The sequence below is a fragment of the Gopherus flavomarginatus genome, chromosome 2 (assembly GCF_025201925.1).
Source record: "Gopherus flavomarginatus isolate rGopFla2 chromosome 2, rGopFla2.mat.asm, whole genome shotgun sequence".
Classification (NCBI taxonomy): domain Eukaryota; kingdom Metazoa; phylum Chordata; order Testudines; family Testudinidae; genus Gopherus; species Gopherus flavomarginatus.
The window spans coordinates 156,888,201-156,910,743 of record NC_066618.1 but is presented as its reverse complement, the minus strand read 5'-3'; the positions used below and the strand labels follow the sequence as shown (position 1 = coordinate 156,910,743).

General features: G+C 40.3%; 1 protein-coding gene across 6 annotated transcripts in view; it reads right to left on the bottom strand.

Annotated features, from left to right (window-relative positions):
• SLC23A2 (solute carrier family 23 member 2) overlaps positions 1-22,543 on the bottom strand; it is a 123,965-nt gene that overhangs the window by 82,140 nt on the left and 19,282 nt on the right. The window contains exons 1-2 of one of the 6 annotated variants that reach the window (XM_050940004.1): positions 5,943-6,018; positions 4,747-4,853 (exon numbers count right to left, since the gene is read on the bottom strand). The exons of 3 other annotated variants lie outside the window; for them this stretch is intronic. The gene's annotated coding sequence lies outside the window, so the exon portion shown is untranslated. Of the gene's footprint in view, positions 1-4,746; positions 4,854-5,942; positions 6,019-22,543 lie in introns of those variants that run through there. 2 more of the 6 variants (XM_050940001.1, XM_050940003.1) reach the window with 2 other exon arrangements.

Here is a 22,543-nt window from a genome sequence, read left to right as displayed (position 1 = left end):
CCAAGAGCAAGTCATGCCTGACCAACCTGATTGCCTTATATGATGAGATAACTGACTCTATGGAATGGAGAAAATGGTGGATGTGATATACCTTGACTTTAGCAAAGCTTTTGATACGGTCTCCCACAGTACTCTTGCCAGCAAGTTAAAGAAGTATGAATTGGATAGACTATAAGGTAGATAGAAAGTTGGCTAGATCGTCAGACTCAATGGGTAGTGATCAACAGTTCAATGTCCAGTTGGCAGCCAGTATCAAGCGGTATGCCTCAGCAGTCGGTCCTGGGGCCGGTTTTGTTCAACAGCTTTATTAATCTGGATAATGGGATGGATTGCACCCTCAGCAAGTTCACGGATGACACTAAGCTGTGGGGAAAGGTAGATATGCCGGAGAGTAGGGATAGGGTCCAGAGTGATGTAGACAAATTGGAGGACTGGGCCAAAAGTAATCTGATGAGGTTCAACAAGGACAAGTGCAGAGTCCTGCACTTAGGATGGAAGAATTCCATGCACTGCTACAGACTGGGGGCCAACTGTGTAAGCAGCAGTTCTGCAGAAAAGGACCTGAGGATTACAGTGGATGAGAAGCTGGGTAGGAGTCAGCAGTTGCCCTTGTTGCCAAGAAGGCTAATGGCATATTAGGCTGTATAAGTAGGGACACTGCCAGCAGATGGAGGGACATGATCACTCCCCTCTATTTGACAATGGTGAGGCCTCATCTGGAGTACCGTGTCCAGTTTTGGACCCAAAATACAAGATGGATATGGAAAAATTGGAAAGAGTCCAGCGGAGGGCAACAAAAATGATTAGGGAGCTGGAGCACATGACTTATGAGGAGAGGCTGAGGGAACCGGGATTGTTTAGTCTGCAGAAGAGAAGAATGAAGGGGGATTTGATAGCTGCTTTCAACTACCCGAAACAGGGTTCCAAAGAGGATGGATCTAGACTGTTCTCAGTGGTACCTGATGACAGACAAGGAGTAATGGTCTCAAGTTGCACTGGGGAGGTTTAGGGTTGGATATTAGGAAAAACTTTTTCACTAGGAGGGTGGTAAAGCACTCAAATGGGTTACCTAGGGAGGTGGTGGAATCTCTTTCCTTAGAGGTTTTTAAGGTCAGGCTTGACAAAGCCCTGGCTGGGATGATTTAGTTGGGAATTGGTCCTGCTTTGAGCAGGGGAGTGGACTAGATAATCCCCGGAGGTCTTTTCCGACCGTAATCTTCTATGATTCCAGTTGAATCATCACTGGATCTGGTGGTCTATTACAGTCCAATGTTTAAGTTCTCAGCCATTTTGACTTTATGAAATTACACCTGTGCAGCATAAAGCCACCATAAGGTGTGTATCTATGCCATGCCAAGAGTCCTAGACCACTATGACATCAGAGGTCATGCAAAATACAAAATGATGAGGTCTAAATTAGCTGTTATCACTCAAGAAAAAAAGATTTTGGAGTCATCGTGGATAGTTCTCTGAAAACATCCATTTAATATGCAGCAGCAGTCAAAATATCCTAACAAAAGGTTAGGAACCACTAGGAAAAGGACAGATAAGAGACAGAATAGCATAATGCCACTATATAAATCCATGGTACACCCACAGTTTAACTACTGTGTGCATTTCTGGTCACCCCATCTCAAAAATGATAAATTAGCATTGGAAAAAGTACAAAGATCAGCAACAAAAATGATTAAAGGTATGGAACAGCTTCCATATGAAGAACGATTAAAAAGGCTGGGACTGTTCAGCTTGGAAAAGAGGGGGGATATGATGGAGGTCAATAAACTCATTACTAGCATGGAGATGGGTGAATAAAGTAGTGTTATTTACCTCTTCTCATAAGACACGAACAAGCGATCACATGATGAAATGAATAGGTAGTAGGTTTAAATCAAACATCAGGAAGTACTTTGTCACACAATGCCAACATGTGGCATTCATTGCTGGGATACTGTGAAGACCGAAAGTATAACTGGGTTCAAAAAAGAATTAGGTAAGTTAATGGAGGATAGGTCCAACACAGTGGCTGTTAGCCAAGATGGTCAGGGATGTGAGCACACATTTTGGGTGTCCCAAAACCTCAGACTGCGAGAAGATGGGACCGGATGCCTAGGGATGAGGCACTTGATAAACTGAGATGTTCTGTTCCCTCCCTTTGAATCATCTGACCCAGCTACTGTCAGAAGACAAGATGCTGGATTAGATCACTCTACCACTAATTTATATGCAACAATTCTGTTAGTTGTACGAGGGAGACTTGCATAGATGCTGGATTAACTGGCTCAAATGCCACACTCATATGCCCATCTGCCAACCACACAAAACAACATAAAACTCCCAACACAACTACTCCTTCCCAGATAAAACCACGCACACAAATACCACAACCAGCTTACACAATAATTCCAAATACATATAGCCTTGACTACTGCACACACCCCTCATTCGCCACCAGCACAAATCCACACAACTCTTCCAGCACAATTCAACCCACATACAAAATCAACACAATCACCCATATACCAGCAAACAGAATAACCTCAAACATCACTCTGAGCCCTAAAATGTCTGAGTCAATGTGAAGCAATGGAAACAAACAATATGACAGAGCTCTTTTTGTTCAAAATATCATGAGGTTCAAAGATCACTGCAATTCATAGTCTGTTACTGACCAGTTTTTAAGTTCTCAACCATTTTTGGCTCCGACCTTTTTTTTTAAACCAATATGACTTCACCAAACAAATCCTTGTGACTACACAGGCTTTCAGCAACTAGTATGTCTTTGTAATTCATCTGCTACGCTTGGGCATATCTACACAAGGATGCTCAGGAAAATTAAGCTCAATTAACTGAAGAAGATGTGAACTGAAAGCATATTGAAACATTGTGTGGACTCTCATGGTGAGAAGTAATATGGACTCAGTTCCCTTTAAACTCAGCCTGAGAGTCCACACAGCTTTAATGTACTTTAAATTCACATCCTCAATTATTTTGGCTTAACTTTCCTGCACGCTGCTGTGTAGACATGTCATTCAGGTATATACCACTGTTTACACTATATACTGAGAACAAAGATAACTGGTATTTTCTGGACACACTTGCCCCTATATTTTCCTCTGATCCTGTATTTTTTCCTGTTGGTGATCATTCTTGCTACATCATCCTTGATTGGTTTAATCTCCTGTGGAGCACAGTACATACTAAGTTCATATACAAATAAAAAATGAACAAGCAGGATGCTTCCAATACAGGCTAAAACAACAGATAAAAAAAATTAGGGGTTCATTGTTTCAGATTTTGTGCTTTTTAGCTTAACAGCATTAAAAAATGTAAAGTGAATTCTGGGAATAATGTCCAGAGCAAATTTGAGAAAGACATTACATTTGCAGTTTTCATTATGAAACAGAGCACCATTTTGAGTTCTTACTCTGCATCATGTAGCCAGACACATGTTAAAATGAATGCAATCCATGTCCATTTCTGGCAGAAATCACATCAATTTTAAAACATTATATTATTTCTCCTCTATGTTGCATGTGTCATTACTGAAATGACTGTACTTTTAAATGTTATCTCCTGTCAATCAATGTTTAGGTCTTCATGTCAGAACCCACCTAACTTTTTAAAATCTGTATCACATGGCAGTGTATACCTTGCCCAGGAATGATTACATTCATTTATTTTATTCTGGTGCAGAGAGTTAGTAATAACCTCTGAAATTTCAAAGCAGTTTTAATCTGGATACACTATTTTTCCTCCAGAAAAATTCATGTAATTGACACCAAGGGGTCTTTTTGGTCCTTATGTATTGCATGTTTATTTGTGAATTGAAAAATTTTGTTATCCTCATAGACACTACAGTTTATTAAATCCTGTTCACCTGCTCATGAAGACTCCTGACAGCATGCGGAGTAAACATTATTTGTTTAACCTTTCATTACACTGCCATGCAGAAATATAGGGTAAGCTATCTTTATCCATAAGCCCAGTCTCATTTTCATTTCTAGCTTCAATCAAGTCTTTGGTCAGAGAGAATCCCCTTTCTGGAAGAGCATATTTAATACTCCTCTGAACTCCAAAAGCTAGAGCGCTGGTTCCCTTCTAAAACTACATTACCTTAAAGTCAACATGAGACTAATCAATCCAAGAGTGAGTGAGTGTCTACTTTTAGTTAGGTACTTTGCACAAAAAACTCATGATTGATAACTATCCTTTCTAGCTTTGTAAAGTATTTGAGAAATGTGAAGCTTCCGTTTATTGTTCTTAAATATCCAACATTGTTCCAAGAAAACCCAACAGCAATAATGTTTTTCCTCTCCAAATTACCTGCTATAAACACTTCAGCATTTTCATGTACTGTAAAACCCCATTCTTAACTGAATGATTTCCACGCACACAGGTTCTCTCTCTTATCTAAAGGATTTTTTTAAATTTAAGTGTGTAGGCAAATATATTGCCACAGATGACTTAACAAATTAAGCATGGCTTTAGCATTTCTTCCTAGCTCTCTTTACAGCAGTCACAAATCTGTTTTCTACAGTAAGCAAATAAAACTGGTTAAAGTCCTCACATCCAAATTACATGTTTTGAATGTTAGTTTGTAAAATCAGAAGAATTTTTCATATGATTAATAGTCATTTACATCTTTTATTCTTTATGTCTACTTAATTATAAACTGGACACTTAATATCTAAACTTAAGCAGCCGAGTTCTTCCTTTTACCACTTTAATTCAAAAAAAAAATCTTACCTCCAGAAATCTGTACTAATCTCTGCAGAGCCTCTCAACCTACTGTCCTCTCCAAAGTTTCCTGCGTTTTCTACACAGAGGAACTGAAGGCTGTGAGTAACATTCTACTAAAATGCAGACATAATGAAGGTTTTTTATAATCTAGATGGGCTCATTATATTGTATAACTATTTTATCCAATCAGAATCACTATTTACATTATACAACAGCTAAAAATACAGGAAGACACCACATGGTCACAAGCTGTTACTACATGCCTCTGACATAACCAGAAAATTTAAGTAAATGCACAAGAAGTCGCTTTATGAGTAATAGCACAATGCATACAAATCAAATTAAACCAATGGCCTGGAGGTGGTTTAGACATGATAAACTGTTGTATACATGCTGGAATATTATAGGCAGAAAATCCAGTGGAACAGTCAAAATCCTCAAACTGCGTAGGACAACTATTTAAATGCCTGACTTTATAAACACTATAATCATGCCGGTGTGCATTCCCCACCCATCCCACCCGTTTCCAGTATTAACTATTGTTAATATTGATGTTATTATACTGTTAGTTACATGGTCTGTAGGACAAAACACTGGAGAACACACTCACACAGTACACAAAGAAAGGGGGAAATATGAACACATGCTATGAAAATATTTTTATAGCTATTACTTAAATCAATAAAAAACTAATGAACTCAAATTTTGTCTGACAGCACAAAATTTAGTCAGTGAAAATCCATGCAAGACCTATAAGGCAACGTATATATTGTGGTTTATTCATCTTACAGATAATCTTTTAAAATTAGGACCTAATTTTACTGAGCCTCTTTTAAAATTGTTTCTTTATTGTAGTTTACTAAATGTCCTATGTATATTAACAGTTTTCATTTCTACAGAAAATGTAATCCAAAGATATAAGTCCTTTCCAAAGACAGGTATGCATTATACATTTTAACAGATTGAGAAACTGAGGCCAAGTAAATGGCTAGCAGAAAGTCACAAAGTATGTCAAATATAGAACCCTGAAATACTACCTTCTAATTTCTATCGGAAACTACACTGCAAACTAGGCAGCCACATTATGTAAGTTCTGAAGCTTAGTTTTATAAACCAGTTTAATCACAAATATCATCAACAAACATTACAACAAATGAAGGCAAAATATTAGAACACAACATGACTTTCAACTGAATGCTTACCTTTGCTAAAGCTGTTGGTGGCTAAAGACTGGCGTTCTCCTCCTATTCCTTCTTAGTAAACAGCAAGTAAAAGCTTCTCTCTATAAAGGTGAAATAGGAACGATTAGCCTTATCTCAGGTGCTGAGCAGTCACATATTTAACTTTGGTCAATTGGAGCAACAGGTTACACCTCCAGAAAATAAGTTTTGCTGGCTTTTGGTTAAAAACAGCTTTAAAATTGCCAAACATTTGCACTGCTCACCAACTGAAGAGAGCTAGACGGCACTATTGCTTTAGTTTTCAGCTCCTAAAAAACTGGGTTCAAAAACTCCTTTAAATCGCAAGTGGAAATCAATACTACATACTAGTCAGTCTCTCACCAGCACTGGAATGGTGGGAACCACTGTACATCTGCCCTGAGCTGTGTCTGCAGTGTTATAGCCATGTTGGTCGCAGGATATTAGGATATCTACACCAGCACTTTTGTTGGCAGAACTTTTGTCCATCAGGAATGTGGAAAAAAAAACATCGCTGAATGACAGAAGGTGTGGACGGTGCTATGTCAGCGGAAGGCACTCTCCCGCTCACATAGCTACCATTGGTCATTGGGGGTGGTTTAATTATGCCAATGGGAGAGCTCTCTCCCGTCAGCACAGAGTAGCTACATGGGAGACCTTACAGTGGCGTAGCTGCATCAGTACAGCTGTGCCACTGTATGGTCTGTAGTGTAGACATAGCCCTGAGACAATGTGGGTGAAGTAATAACTTGTATTGGTCAACTTCTATTGGTGAAAGAAACAAGCTTTGGAGCTCTTCTTCAGGTGTGGGAAACGTTATGTAACTCGGAATGTTACAGCTAAATACAAAGTGGGACAAATGGTTTACCATAAGGTGTCAACATGTTGTAAGAGACCATTCAAGATGAAGTGAGCAGTTAACACCTCTGCAGTTGTAGGACAAAGGAGGATTAGTGGGTTACAGACTGTTGTAATGAGCCGTAAATCCAGTCTCTCCTAGGTTCATCTTTTCATAGAATAGTAGGCCTGGAAGTGACTGATGTGTACATTTGTGCACTAGGAACTGTAATAAGACCACTGAAGTATCAATTAGCTGGTGAATTATTTCCACATACACAAAAATACACACCTGTTCTCTGTGGAATGGAAGTGCACATGAGGCTGCACAAACCCTATTTTCAGATTTCCATTGCCTGGACTGAAAGCTGAACTTCATGGAACTCAGACATATAAAAATCACAGTAATACTTCTACCGCTCTGCTTCTGCACCTATCGTATCTTACTTTTCAAGGTTTTCTACTAGCTCCAAAGTTGTGTACTGCATATTGCTTGTATGCCAGATGATGCAGTTGACATTAGTCTGGTGCAGATAACATCATATACGATGAAATAAAAATACCACCAGCTTTTATATAGTGCTCATCATCCATACATGGCCACATGATTTACAAAGGAGTGCAGTATTATTTATCCCCGTTTTACAAAAAAGGAAACTGAGGCACAGAATGGTGAAGGTCAGCCAGCCAGAGGCAGAGCTGGAAACAGAAACCACATTTCCAATCCTAGTCTAATACTCTAGACACTGGACCATACTGCCTAGAATTGGATGAATCAGCACATGTCCATGGCTTGGTCTATTCTGGGTTTATATGCCATGTTGCATAGTGAGAAAAGTGTACAGGAGAACCAGAGGCTGATTTATTTATTCCATTTACCTTTGGAAGATTGCCCTTAGGATTCTGCTTTAAAGGGAAGAGTAAAATCATGCTGGTTAAGTCCTGTGCAAAAATTTTGGTAAGAAAAGCAAATTATCACGGTGCCTCTCCATAGCTGATCATTTCTGTTTATGAAGTGTATTTGCTTGATTAATTTTCAATTCTTAAAATAAACCTATAGGAGTTACTGTTGCAAGGAAGAGAGATGGTGTTTTCAAAGGGCTTGTCTACACCGGCAGTTTACAGCGCTTCAACTTTCTTGCTCAGGAGTCTGAAAAAAAAACACACCCCTGAGTGCTGCAAGTTTCAGCACTGTAAAGTGTCAGTGCAGACAGTGCACCAGCGCTGGCAGCTATTCCCCACGTGTGTCATAAACAGATTGTTAAGGGTTAATGTCTCTTCTACCTGTAAAAGGTTACAAGCAGGGAACTGGACACCTGACCAGAAGACCAATCAGAAGACAAGATACTTTTAAAGTTGGGTGGAGGGAAGCTTTTGTGTGTGTTCTTTGTCCGTTGTGTGTTCTTCTCTCGGATGGTCTGAGAGAGACCAGACATTACTAAAGGCTCTCTAAGTTTCTTTTCAGATAGTAAGTAAAAACAGGCGGTTCAGGTTTTTTGATTGTTTTACTCTATTTGCAATTGTGGATCTGGCTGGTTAACTTTTATATGTGTAGTTGCTGGGAATATTCTGATTTGTATTGGTACTGGGGGGAAAGTCTCTTTCTGGTGTCTGTAAGCTATAGGACCCTGTAATATTTACATACTGAAGTTACAGAGATAATTCTTTACTTTTTCCTTTCTTTTATTAAAAGATTTCTTTTTAGAGAACCTGATTGATTTTTTTTCTTGTTTCCCTTGTTTTATTCCAGGGGATTGGACGGGAGAGATAGAATCTCTCTCTGTTTTCCTTGAATCTGTTTGCCTCTTTGTGGAAGGGAAGGGAGATGCTTCTCTGTATGGTGATTTAAGAGGTTGGATCAGTATCTCTCAGGATAGCGCAGGGAGGGAAACTCCGGGAGGGGAAAGGTGGGGGAATGGTTTATTCCTCCTTGTTTTAAGAACCCAAGGGATCTGGGTTCTTGGGGTCCCCAGGAAAGGTTGGAGAGGTCAGAGTGCCCCAAAACACTATATTTTTGGGTGGTGGCAGCGCTATCAGATCTAAGCTGGTAATGAAGGTTAGAGGATTCAGATGCTAGTATCTCATTTTCTGAACTCTAAGGTTCACATCTGAGAGGGAATGTTATGACAGCGTGGAAGTGGGTTTTTTACAACGCTCAAAGAGCGCTCTCCGAGTGCTGATGCTGCAACTAAACAGCCACGTTGCTAGTAAAGGCATGCCCTAAGAGTTGGTTTACTTCAGTTACAACATTTTGTTACTTTTCCCCTCCAAATATGTAATTTATATATATATATTTGTGTGCGTGTCTGTGTACATATGTGCACACACACAGACGCCATTAGTTTCTCTGTCCACTTACAAAGCAGAGGCATTCAGTCAAAGGATAAACAAATATTGCAAAATATTCTATTCAGATACCAATATCTGCTATTAGACATATACTGGTCAAAATATCCGGAAATTTACTGAGCGCCTACTCTAATTTAAGATAGGTGCATTTCACATATTCAATGAGAAATGTGGCCCTAGTGCACAATGATTGTTCCTGAAAACACTACATTTCAAGAGTAAGGACAAATCTCTTTTCCCTCCCCCATAACCTATCACAGTCCCCAGGAAAATTGTTACTTTTTATTTAGGTGCGGCATGATTATACATTTGCATGTGCCTTTTATCTAGGTGTGAAATGCCAATTAATTGCATGATTATGAATGCCAAGAAAGCAGGATAACATGGCCCAATGCATGCCAACTCTTCCCAATCAAATCGCTCTTTTTGATCTTTAACACATCTGTTACTTGTAACACAAGACTGAATAAGAAAGTGATTCCAGTGCTATTACAAAAGTTATCTTCAAAATCTGTTTTAAAAGACCAGAAGCGCCACATTTGTTAGCTAATGTTCAAATGCTTGAGGCTGCCTTTATTAGTGCAGGATTTTTTAACTTAGTAGTAGGCCCCTTGGCAAGGAAATCATATAGGGGACACATCTGATTCATCAAGGCAAGATGAGTCTCTCTAGCATGTATCTAATTTAACAGTGTTCTTCCCAAAACAGGGTCACAATGGAAGGCTTCAGGTTTCTTCCAATCATCAAATTATATAGCATACCCATATATGAACATCCTCCCTTTGAAGCCCTCCTAAAACCAGAGGACAAGCAAAGCAATTGTACAGGAAAGTAGCATTACATACAGTATTAACAGAATAAATAGACCTAAATCTCATCACTATTTAAAGAGCTGAAAACGAACAAGTTTTATCTTGCAGACATATTTATAAATGTTTAGAGATTTTCATATTTTAACTGCAGGTACAGTAAAGCACAGCCTTCGGTGGTAAAACGTACTCTAAATTAACAGAAATTACTACAAGACCTTGAATGCCAGTATCATCTTCCTTACAAAAGCATTTAAGACAGATCCCTTTAATATGAAAGCACTTAGGGCTCCTACACTTAATGCTTTGTAAATTACATACAGAGGCTACATCTGACTAGTGAAATTGTTCTGAAATCCTGCAGTTTGACTTCAACACACAATCCTCGATACTTGGCACTGTTACATGCTTGCTCCTTACAAAACCCGACTAGTCAAAACCTAGGGGCCTGGCTACACTCGAAACTTCAAAGCGCTGCTGTGGGAGTGCTGCCGCGGCAGCGCTTTGAAGTGAGTGTGGTCACAGCGCCAGCGCTGGGAGAGAGCTCTCCCAGTGCTGCACGTACGCCACCTCCTTATGGGGATTAGCTTGCAACACTGGGAGCCGCGCTCCTAGCGCTGCGGCACTGTTTACACTGGCGCTTTACAGTGCTGTATCTTGCAGCGCTCAGGGGTGTGTTTTTTTCACACCCTGAGCGAGAAAGTTGCAGCGCTGTAAAGCGCCAGTGTAGCCAAGGCCTAGGTCTTTCTGCTGTAACAGAAAGGATAGCAGTGTACATCCTATCATAGTGACATAACTGGGATTTCATTTTCTGGTTTGAAAGCGTACTGTTAATCCCAGACTTTTTATTTTTAATCCTAAATCTGATTACAGGCCATATTACTATGGAACATTTCTTAGAACTTTTCCTGCATCTGTATGTTTTTACATATTAAAATCAAACGATAAAATACTCAATTAAAAAAATAGTCAAGAGGGAGTTATATTTTTAAATATATATTACTCAAGAAGAAAGCACATTGAATACATTGTGATTTTCAGGACCAAGTGTCAGAGATCACTTTCAAATATTTGAAAAAAGTTTCCCTTGCATATACAGGGCCATGAGTTTTGTGGGCACAGATGTAACTGTTCCCCCACAAAATATAGTAAGATGGCAGCCAGTGATCTACTGTTCTTTTTATTAGGTCAGGAATCTTTGACATTGATCACATACTTTTTACTGGACCTCCATTTACATTCGCAAATCATTCTTAATGGTGGATCAACCACCAGAGATTATCTTCACAGCTACACGTGGACTGGCACAACAGTAAATATATGGTTCACTGTTCAATAAGGGTTAACTTGATGTTGTTCATTTCAATGCTGATGTCAGCTTTAACTATTACATTCAGGTTTCAGGGAGCATCTCGGTTTCTTGCTACTGAAGACTGTCAATACTTCTTTCTGCCACACACACTAAAACATGCTCAGCCACAACTCAGAGAAACAACTTGCATTGCACCAGACTACATACCTACTGCTGAGTATCTAATCTGCTATTAAGCAAGGTGACCAAGTACTCTCCAACTATACCTGATGTCTGCCAGTATCTTGGACCCTTCACAGTCAGGCTTCACATCAGGATACCGCACACAAATGGTGCTAACTCCGGTCAGGGGGTGATCTGCTAGCCACAGACAGGCAAAAATCTACACTCATTCTATGGGATCGCTGTGCAGAACCCAATGCCACAAATCACAGGATGCTACTCTCACACTTCAAGAAACCTAGGCCAGGTCTACACTTAAAACATATGCCAGTATAGTAACATTGGTCAAGCGTGTGATTTTTAAGGATACTTTTTTATAATCAGCCAAAGCCATAGTTTAGAGGCAGTTACACCAGCAAACAACTGCTTTTGCTGATATAGCTTGTTTTGTTCAGGGAATTTGTATAAGCAGTATCAGCAAAAGCACTTTTTTTGCCAATATAAACCACATTTATATTAGACTTCCACAGTGAGATGATTACAGGCTGTGCACAAACCTAGAAAGAATTCTGTTTTTCAACTGAAGTTATTCTCTATTTTTATACAAACAAAAGCAACTCCAAATTCATATATTCTTGAACTCAACATGCTATGCTCTTTGCACAGGTGCTTAGGAAAAACTCCTGTACTAAATGCTAACTGATCAAGCAAAATAATCCAGCCATAAAGGTGAAGTGGCATTAGAACTAGGAGAAGGAGATATGTGCATAAACCTGTCTCTGCTCAATCTTAAACTTCAAATACTGTGATCTCATTCAGGACTCAGTAAGCAAGTGATACCTACAAAAGTTATTCAAGTACTCCCTTGCTGCTGCAGTAACCCTAACGCACCTACTTTCATCTGAAATTAAATATTCCCATCAATCTTCAAAGCATGGCTACAAGCCCATCTCAAATTTAGCATACATCCTCACTTTCTTTCCAACAATTCAGTTGGTGGAGTAATGCCCTTCTGATTTGTTAACTATACATTCCTTTAGGATTATTTCAAGGAAGCATTTCTAGGAATAGTCAGCAAATGTACATTCATTTTTATGTAAAGAAATTGTTAAGGTTTCAAGTGTGAGGTACTCAGTTCTTTCAATTACCCATTTTCCTCAATCCAGCTCTCACCACACTGCAGGATTTTTTAACTAACTGCACACCCAGTACAGTGGATGTTGCAGAGTTTAGCTCCCTGTACTACATGGCTCAACGTCTCACTGTGGGCAACTGGCAGTGCTATGAGTTAATGGGACCATGTTTACCTTCTAGTACTGAGAGTGGTGGTTGTCACTGGGAAAAGAGTAGCAGCAGAGCAAAGGAAGAGACATTTTCATAGATTGTAAGGCCAAAAAGGACCATTCTGATCATCTAGTGCGATCTACTGCATAATACAGGCCATACTATTTCCATGAATTAATTCCTGTTTGAACTATAGCCCTTTTTTTTCAGGGGGGGGGGGGATCCAATCTTGATTTTATCATTTCCAGTGGTGGAGAAACCACCACAAACTTTGGAGACAACGAGGAGACAAGAAGTGTGTGGTGGGGACAGATGAAAGGGGAGAAAAAAACAAAATTATTCCATCAAAATAGAATCCCTAGTTAGAGATGAAGTACATCTAGAAAATTTTATTTTGGCATCAGGAAGAGTCAGAGGTGATAAGGGAAGGCTGACTCAGATGACCTACAGAAAAGAAAAAAAAAACATACAGAGCCGTTAAAGATCTAATACCTATGTTTCATCACTAGTGGGGGAAATTACTATTGATGACTTTTATATATAAAAATCTGTTTCACTAAAAGGCAATACACGAGATAATTTTAATGATTCGGAGAGTTACAATATCCTGAAGTTAGCAGAATGCACTATTGCCTATAGTAGGGCCCTTCATTTTTGGTTTTTATTTTATTTAACATTACCCAGGAAATTATCAGTATTTATTACTAGAACAAAATAGGTGAAAATCAGTGCAAAACATATTAAATTCTTCTGGATAAATATCAGGGTTTATTTCGGTGGATGGAAGGACAAGAGATAAAAGCATTCAGTACATTAATGCTCTGATGAACAGAATTCAATGTGGTTTGATGCAGAACTAAAACAGAACTCATAACACAATTTCTACTCTGAGTTTAAGAAAACAATAGATCGCTAATCCCCAAATAAAACTTCTCATTTGAATAAGCCGTTTATTGTCGTAGACTTAGTACTAATAGCCTATAAATATTTACATTTAATAATTGGGCCACACCACTTGCAGCACACACACTCAACTTCATCATTTTCTTTTTTTCTTTTAAACTCTCAAATACTTCCTTGGGTTCTCAACAGGGCTGCCCAGAGGATTCAGAGGGCCTGGAGCAAAGCAGGGAGCTGCGGTGCTTTTACTCACCTGGCGGCGGTCCAGGTCTTCGGTGGCATTTCAGAGGTGGGGGACCCTTCAGTCGCTCTGCGTCTTTGGCAGCACTGAAGGGTCCCCCACCGCTGAAATGCCACTTAAGACCCGGACCGCCGCCAGGCCAGGGCTCACGGGGTCCCTGCGGGGCCTGGGGCAAATTAACCCACTTGCCCCCCCCCCCTCACCCCGGGCAGCCCTGGTTCTGAAACATATTATGATACAGATTTTCATTTTCTTCCCATTTTAGTGGGTCAAATCTTTAAACCATTATCTGCAAACAGCTTGAATGGGCAAATGGTGGGCATGATATTCATCAGTACATTCAGATGCGCAGGCACTTCAGAGCTTGCATGCGTGTCTGTTTGTTTATTGTGTGTATCTTATAGACTAACACATAGTCTTAGTTCCACAGGCCTCTTTGCATATACACACAGACTAATGTATTATTGAGAATCAGAGGGGTAGCCGTGTTAGTCTGGATCTGTAAAAGCAGCAAAGAATCCTGTAGCACCTTATAGACTAACAGACGTTTTGGAGCATGAGCTTTTGTGGGTGAATAACCACTTCGTAGATGCATGTAATGGAAATTTCCAGGGGCAGGTATATATATGCAAGCAAGCTAGAGATAATGAGGTTAGTTTCCAAATGCAAACGGATGGATATCATACCAAATGGACTAAAGGTAAAAAATCCACTGCTATCTACATACTACACACACCACAGTGAGAGGTTATGCCACACTCTATCAAAGAAACTGAGGAACCACCTGATCAGCATCCTATACAGCAAACAGGAAAACATCAAAAAAGAGCTCTCCAAGCTGGAGACTCTCATTAATAACCCAACTTCCATACAAACGGACTTCACTAAAATAAGACAGGAGATCTACATTACTCACTTCACCTCTCTACAAAGGAAAAAGGACTGTAAGCTGTCTAAACTCCTACCTGCCACATGAGGCCACAACGGTGGTACCCCTAACCCACCCAGCAATATCGTCAATCTATCCAACCACACACACAGCCCAGAAGAAAAGTCTGTCTTATCTCGGGGACTCTCCTTCTGCCCTGCCACCCCCACCAACATGATACAGTTCTGTGGCGATCCGGAAGCCTACTTTAGCCATCTCCAACTCAAAGAATACTTTCAGGACAACACTTAACAGCGCAATGATACACAGTTACCCTCCCACCACCAGCACAAGAAGAAGAATTCCACATGGACTCCTCCTGAGGGTCGAAATGACAGTCTAGACCTATACATTGAATGCTTCCGTCGACATGCACAGGCAGAAATTGTGGAAAAATAACATCGCTTGCCTCATAACCTAAGTCGTGCAGAACGCAATGCCATCCACAGCCTCAGAAACCACCCTGATATTATAATCAAAAAGGCTGATAAAGGAAGTGCTGTTGTCATCATGAACAGGTCCGACTACCAAAAGGAGGCCGCCAGACAACTCTCCAATACCAAATTCTACAGGTCACTTCCCTCAGATCCCACTGAGGAATACACTCAGGGACTGCACCATCTACTCAAGACACTCCCTACACTAACAGCGGAACAAATCAACTTACCCTTAGAACCCCGACCAGGGTTATTCTATCTACTACCCAAGATCGACAAACTCGGAAATCCTGGACACCCCTTCATCTCGGGCACTGGCACTCTCACTGAAGGACTGTCTGGATATGTGGACTCTCTACTCAAACCCTATGTCACTAGCGCTCCCAGCTATCTCCGTGACACCACTGATTTCCTGAGGAAACTACAATGCATTGGTGACCTTCCAGAAACACCATCCTAGCCACCATGGATGTAGAGGCTCTCTACACAAACATCCCACACACAGATGGAATACAAGCTGTCAGGAACAGTATCCCTGATGATGCCACAGACAACTGTGCCTTTATCCTCACGTACAACTATTTCAAATTTGATGACAATATATATCTCCAGATCAGTGGCACCGCTATGGGCACCTGCATGGCCCCACAATATGCCAATATTTTTATGGCCGACCTAGAACAACGCTTCCTCAGCTCTCATCCACTCATGCCCCTTCTCTACCTACGCTACATTGATGACATTTTCATCATCTGGACCCATGGGAAGGAGACTCTGGAAAGATTCCACCACGATTTCAACAGCTTCCATTCCACCATCAACCTCAGCCTGGACCAGTCTACACGGGAGGTCCACTTCCTAGACACAACAGTGCAAACAAGTGATGGTCACATTAACACCACTCTATACTGAAAACCTACCGACCGCTGTGCCTACCTCCATGCCTCCAGCTTCCATCCCAGGCACATCACACGACCCATTGTCTACAGCCAAGCACTGAGATACAACCGCATCTGCTCTAACCCCTCAGACAGAGGCCAACACCTACAAAATCTCCACCAAGCATTCTCAAAACTACAATACCCGCATGAGGAAATAAGGAAACAGATCAATAGAGCCAGACGTGTACCCAGAAGCCTCCTACTGCAAGACAAACCCAAGAAAGAAACCAACAGGACTCCACTGGCCATCACATACAATCCCCAGCTAAAACCCCTCCAATGCATCATCAGGGATCTACAACCCATCCTGGACAATGATCCCACACTTTCACAGGCCTTCAGTGGCAGGCCAGTCCTCGCCCACAGGCAACCTGACAACCTGAAACATATTCTCACCAGTAACTGCACACGGCATCATAGTAACTCTAGGTCAGGAACCAATTCATGCAACAAACTTCAATGCCAACTCTGCCCACATAGCTACACCAGTGACACCATCACAGGACCTAACCAGATCAGCCACACCATCACCGGTTCATTCACCTGCACGTCCACCAATGTAATATATGCCATCATATGCTAGCAATGCCCTTTTGCTATGTACATCGGCCAAACTGGACAGTCTCTACGGAAAAGGATAAATGGACACAAATCAGATATTAGGAATGGCAATATACAAAAACCTGTAAGAGAACACTTCAGCCTCCCTGGCCACACTATAGCAGATCTTAAGGTGGTCATCCTCCAGCAAACAAACTTCAGGACCAGACTTCAAAGAGCAACTGCTGAGCTTCAGTTCATCTGCAAATTTGACACCATCAGCTCAGGATTAAACAAAGACTGTGAATGGCTTGCCAACTACAAAACCAGTTTTTCCTCCTTTGGCTTTTGCACCTCAACTGCTAGAACAGGGCCTCATCCTCCCTGATTGAACTAACCTCGTTATCTCTAGCTTGCTTGCATATATATACCTGCCCCTGGAAATTTCCATTACGTGCTTCTGACGAAGTGGGTACTCACCCACGAAAGCTCATGCTCCAAAACGTCTGTTAGTCTATAAGGTGCTACAGGATTCTTTGCTGCTAATGTATTATTGTAATACATATTTTATTAGGAAAATACAACACATTGCATACGATAAGTTATTTTTATATATTTGAATGATACAAAAGTAGGGTGAAAATCAGAAAAAACAGAATACTTTTTGTAAAACCCGGGAGTTTTTCCAGTAAAAATCTGTTTAAACTGAAAACTAAGGGGCTTACAAGTGCCAGTCTAGTCCAGTGATGAAAAGAGGTGATAGCAAGGGAGGGTGTGCTGGCGGATCAATAAGCTAGTGAGAACCTAGGCACCCCAGCTCCCATACAAGTGCCTTTAATAAAGGAGTTTGTCCATAGCCACCTCAAGGAAGCAGCAACTTTTGGACACACCCTTTAACTCAGGTTGTTTTTTAAATAGACCTGAACTGAGTTTTCTTCTTCTTAAACAATTAAAACCAATATGTTTTCCAGCCTAGTTCTTTTTTTCTTTGTTTGACATTTCAAAGGATGACACAATAGCCATTTCAAAGGCTCTGGCACAAACTAGAGAAGGGACGAGATTGAACACAGCAGATCCCAATGTGAGAGGACCCTCCAGGGTGAAGAGCAATTGCCCCCAACAATCTACTTGGATCTCTTAGTAAGCTTAGCATAAACTATTGCATTTTTTGTGCATCAGCATTTGCTTTTATTTTTTATGCTTGCACTATTCTGAGAAATATTTACTTTCCTTTGCTCATGAACATTTTATTCACAGATACTGGTGTCAAAAGAGGTTGCATTGCTTATCTCCTGTTTACTGTTGCCACTGACTTCATTACGAGAAAGTGTAGATGGAGTCAACACAGGCATCCATGGCTTAACAAAAGTACATAAAAACATCTAAGTTTTGCTGGTAAGCTTATAAGCATGTGATTGCTTGAAAGAGCTGTGGAGTAGCTTGTAGCTAAGGGTAATAACAATAGCCTCCGACGGGAAAACAAAGTGCAGAGTAGGCCTGGCTTGCTGGGGAACTCAGTGTAGACAGGGAACTGTGCAGCCTGGAAAAACCCAAGTCTGGAAGGTCTGTGTGCAAGAGAGGTGACAGTTAGGGATCTGGGAACCTACAGTGGCTGCCCTTGCTAAACCATGGAAGGGGTATACAGGCACAGTTGCCTTCAACTGTGACATCTACTACAAGGAATTAAAGGTAAGGACCAGGAACTGAAAAAATTCCAAGGAAGCAATTCAGAAAGGTTTAACAGCCATCAGCAGTACTAAGGATAATAAAAGTTTCTATTTCAAAAGACCTTAGATTTTAAGAGCGTATGGAAAGTCCAGCGAAATTAGTGGCATAAATTTTATTTCACTAATGCTATCCATTCAACACTCACTATTCTGTCTGCAAGGATGAGCATGCATTACAGAGGGCACCTGCCAGCAATCTACCAAAACAAACTGATATACTGGGCCTGTGACACAGAGCGAGGCAAGTCTCACAGCTGCCCACAGGAACAATGAAGGTCTCAGACAGTTCTACCAGAATGCGTACTAACACCTGAAATGCCACATCTCTACTGACAACCTCTAACATATTAGGGATTAATTTATGTTTATTAAGGGCATTGAAAATCGAAACCCCTTTTTCCAAGAGGTGGTGATAACAACCATAAATTGCACTGCCACATTCTTCCAAATGATCACACAGGCCTGTTTTAAAAACGACGTCCAAGTGGAAACCGAGTTTGCTCTCCAGCACTGAACTATGGCTTTCAAAGAACCCAACAAACTGTTAGTCTGTTTGTGTGTTTTACTCCAGTGACAGTTCTTATATGGAGTTTCTGAAAGCACGATTAGAATTTGAAAGCAAATTAACAAGCTAATTTCAAACTGTCTCAATTGCAGAGAAAGGAGGATAGTTATATCAGAAGATGACTTTTTAATGCAAATGTCTGCAATAAATACATTGATAAATCTCTTTCCACAGGTTTACCACAGAAAAGCAGCTTGCGTTAGACAATAAGGAAAGTCTCCAGAAAACATTAAAAACAGAACAAGAAACAGGATTTACCCAAGTTATGTTAGTTTTACTATTGGTGACTAATCATGAGGACAAACCCAGTGATTTACGGTCACTAACTAGACATGGAGTATCTTAACTAATTTTTTAGGGGCTGGATCAGCAAAGGAGACTTAGATTGAGCATTTTAACACCTAACTTTTAAGGTGCCCTACTGCCTAGTGAGAAATTTACAACCCTAAGTTAAGTGCCCAGGCTTCCTATACAATGCATAGGAGAAGTTAGGCACCTATGAATGGAGCCACAAAAACCACTGAGCTGAGAAGGAAGTTTCCTGACGTAGCCAGTAGGAAATGCCCTAAGACCTGCCCCTCAAAAGGTCATAGATGTCTAAGTTTGGGAGTCAGAGCCATGAACCCTCTCCTGAAGTTAGATATCTAAGCCCTTTCTCACAAAAAAAGAGTTAGTAGTATCTTTACAACCTTTAGCCCAGTGTTTAGGGTACTCAACCAGGATGTGGAAGACCCATGTTCAGTTCCATTCTCTGCCTGATTGTGGAGCAAAGACGAACTTGGATCTCCCCACTCTCGAGAATGCTTAACCACTGGGATATGGGTGCATGCTGGGCAGATCGCTCAAGCTCTCCTGTTGAAACTGTTCCTCTGTGTATAAATAATTAAATATGCATTGGAGCACTTGGATCTCTCTTCTCCTAGGTGAGCGTGCTAACCACTGGACTAAAGATTACTGGGAGTTGGGGGAATGCAACACTATTTTTTCTTTGTGTTGTTTTATGCAGCACCCACTCTGGTAGACAGTTTCTGACACCACCTACTAGATGGAGCCCCGCAGGTGAGATAGGCAAGGCAACGTCTTGTTTGAGGATCTTAGCTGTGAGTTAGGCGCCTAGACAGAGGCAGCTGTGTGCATGCCCAGCTAGAGATTTATTTAAGCACTAAGGAGTTTAGGCACCTACAGAGATAGATGGCAGCTGACTGGGGGATTAAGGTGGCTAAAATGGTAGTTAGGCATCTAAATCCCTTTATAGGTCTAGCCCCAGATAGTTTCTCACCCCAGAGCAAAACATTAATTTTAAAAGCATTAATGATAAGCGTTATCTGAGCACTCCTCACTCTCTTGCCCATATAGTGAAAGATTTATGTAATATTGCACTTGATTTCAACATATTATGACAACTATCTAGTAGTTTATCACTTTCACAATGGAACAAGTTTGAAAAGATTGTTTACACAGACTGGCATGTGTTCAACCAGTTCTGCTCATTATTCCCCTCGCTATAGTTTCAGATATGTTTAGATAAAAGATATTATTCAATCATTCGGCTTCACCTCCTCACCATTCTCTGTTTGTAAAGCCAGTTTGCTGTTTTGGAAATTAATGCAACATTACAAATTTAGCATTGCTACTTCAGTGGAGAAACAAATATGAAAAGGAGATGGGCAGTAACAAGACCTTGCTTGAACACAACTGATAGTTTATGCAGCAAGTAAAAAGATTAACATGGGTACAGCAAAGCGTGATTTACCAAATAATAATAAAAATTAACCCACAATGGGTTTGAAATTTTTCCTCAGTATAGAAGTCTAAGTAAGAAAAGATTTAGAACACATTTAAGTCCAACATGGACTGAGAATTTATAGTTAAAGATTTTTTTTTTTTTTTTTTTTTTTTTTTTTTTTACCAATTAGCCAACCAATGTAAATGAGAAGATAATAGAAATGAAACATTTCCATTTCTATGTTGGTCATCAAGGAATGTCACAAAGGACAATTAGAATAGGTCGACAGTGGTTCAAACAGCTACTAAGATATTTTTACCATCTTGAGTAAAACCTTAAAACAATGTTTATTCTTACAACAAGACTACTCTTTTAAAATCACCTTATTTCATGCCATGTATTTAAATTGGTTAAATGAATAAATTTTCTGTCTTTTGTAACCTTTTGACAGGTTAACAATTTGTTCTTTTACATTGTATTAAAGTTAAAAGGCTTTTATGATGTTTCTGTACATAATTTGGTTTGGCACATTTTAGTAACTCAAGTTATATGCATAACAGAATGAAGTGTTAACCTCACTTAATTGGCATTACTTAATGTCCATATGCCTTGAACCTTTTCTTAAATGCAGTAACTCTTTTCCTGTTATTTACTATTTGGAGTAAAACCCCTTTCTTATGTATTCTCCCTTCAACAGACAACTTCCTATTTGAATAATTAAGGCAAGACGAGATCAGTGTAGATATCCTCTTTTTAAAGATACCCACACACTGTGATGTCTCCACAACCAATCTATTACCTGCCATTCAACAAGGCACTGGTTGTCACAACAGCTTACAGAATAAAAATGGTAATTATACTTTTATACTTAATATACCCGATGCATTGTTCTAAGGACAAAGACTGAGCATATTCAGAAAGTACTGAATGGACTATGAAAGCATTTGTTAACTAGTGTGCAGAAGCTGAGCTAACATATGTCCAAAAGATTAAAATAAAATAAAAATCTTGCTAAAAATAGCAAAAAGTCCAAGGGTTCAGACAATTGTATGGTCTTAGACTCATCTAACGCTAGGAAACAAACCCACTGCTGACAATCATCAATAAGTTCCTCTGAAATTATGTTTAAAATTGTTTAATTGCTCGTATTGCTTGGTTTAACTGAGTCCCAGGCCTGGTCAACACTTAAAATTTACACTGGCATTGCTACTTCTGCTAGAAGTGTGAGCTAATGGCTGGAAGCTGAGGCTAGACAAATTCTGACTGGAAATAAGGTGCCCATTTTGAACAGAGACGGTAATTAACCATTGGAACAATTTACCAAGGATGTGGTGGAGTCTCCATCTCTGGCAATTTTTAAATCAAGATCCGATGTTTTTCTAAGAGATATACTCTAGGAATTATTTTGGGGAAGTTCTCTCACCCGTGTTATGCTAGGTCAGACTACAAATCACAATGGTAGGCTCTGGCCTTGGAATCTACAAATGTGGTTTGGAGAATGCTATTAATGTAACAGCAGAACTACTCCTTCTACCTGCCTATGTGGCATCTACATGAGGGGGCTACGCCAGTGCAGCTAGGCTGACAGAACCACACTGACACGGGCTCTGTAATGTAGATATGGCCTTAATGACGCTTTTGGTAATGGTGCTGAAAATTGTTTTGTCCTCCCATGCTTTGTCCTTTCCAACTAAACCATTGTCAGAATAGATTCAGAGGATATGACTACTCTACAAATAAAAACCCACAGCTGGCCTGGGCCAGCAGACTCGGATTCACGGGGCTTAGGCCAAGGGACTGTTTAATTGTGGTGTAGATGTTCTGGCTGCAGCTGCAGTCTGGGCTC